At 43.7% G+C, this 1,262-nt stretch overlaps 1 non-coding gene across 1 annotated transcript; it reads left to right on the forward strand.

Annotated features, from left to right (window-relative positions):
• The first annotated feature begins 898 nt into the window (after positions 1–898).
• Positions 899–981, forward strand: trnal-cag (transfer RNA leucine (anticodon CAG)). Its single transcript has one exon. It is a non-coding gene; the product is annotated as a tRNA-Leu (tRNA).
• The last annotated feature ends 281 nt before the right edge of the window (positions 982–1,262 follow it).

Raw genomic sequence — 1,262 nt, forward strand, 5'->3', positions numbered from 1 at the left:
ATAGATTCAAATTACAGCTTTTGTCTTCTGCTGATGTGGCCGAGCCTTCACCAGCAATGGATTCTGGAAGTTCACTAAGCTGGTGGTCTGGACCCCTTCTTTTCATAATTGGCTGCTCCAGTTGTAGTCACTCAAACACAAACCTCCATACCCACCTTGTTTGTTTTTCCTACTATTTGTACAAGATTTGTTCATGAGCTGGTACTGCAGTGAAGCCTACCTGATGGTAAGTTATCACTCTGACTCAATGTTAGCAAAGATGAGACGGGAGACAAGCCAGTGCACTGCAAGCAGGTTTACTCCAGAAACAGGAAGTGCGTTACACACAAACAGGTCCGGCTGAAACCTACACTAGTGCTCAGCTATATTTCATTTTGCAGAACACCTGATGAATGTCTACGTTAGGAGGCTACTGTTGTAACCAACCACTGCAACAAAACAGATGTTGAGGTCAGAAATGCAGACATTTAGAATCTTGACATCATTCTAGGGACCATTAATTGCACTCAAGAACAACTTGACGTAGACTTGACTGAAAGATCAGATACAATGAAGAACTCAGGTTTCTGCTTTACTCAGCAGAGAACATTGGACATATTTCTTTGTCCGTTTTTAGTGCATGTTATGATTTTTGGAGCAACTCATCTAAACACTCAGACTTTGTTAAAATCAGTTGGTCGTTGTTTTGTTCCATGTTTAAAGTTCCTTACAATTGACAGTGAGGATAGTGGAAGGCGCCCAAAGTGAGTAAAGTCATTCAGTCATAAAAATCAGTCGGCCCCTTTTCAGAGTAATGAGATCTTGTTCGGATTGCTTGTTGAAAACAAAATGTCTTGAAAAATGTCATTTCTGATCTCTAGCTCTATCAAAAAGTTTAGAATGAAGCTGTTCCTTTGAAGTCAGGATGGCCGAGCGGTCTAAGGCGCTGCGTTCAGATCGCAGTCTCCCATGGAGGCGTGGGTTCAAATCCCACTTCTGACAGCAGATATTTAGACGATATTGAAACACAGAAAGCAGGTCGGACGCAACACGCTGAGGTCAAGTTTCCAAGGACCAGGAATCAAGGCGCAAGCCGTAGAGATCAAAGCCAACCAACCTTAACATCCAGTTGCAGTTGACGACAGGCCCAAGTGGCTGAGGACGAGTGTGCCTCAGGAGAACTAGAACTAGAAATCCAATGGGGTCTTCCCTTGCAGGTTTGAATGCTGCTGACAACATTGACCTGTTCTCAGAGGCTCCGAAACCACCACCTGTTCTCATCT

Source organism: Stegastes partitus, unplaced genomic scaffold (assembly GCF_000690725.1).
Source record: "Stegastes partitus isolate 25-593 unplaced genomic scaffold, Stegastes_partitus-1.0.2 Scaffold2920, whole genome shotgun sequence".
In the NCBI taxonomy this organism is placed as follows: Eukaryota; Metazoa; Chordata; class Actinopteri; family Pomacentridae; genus Stegastes; species Stegastes partitus.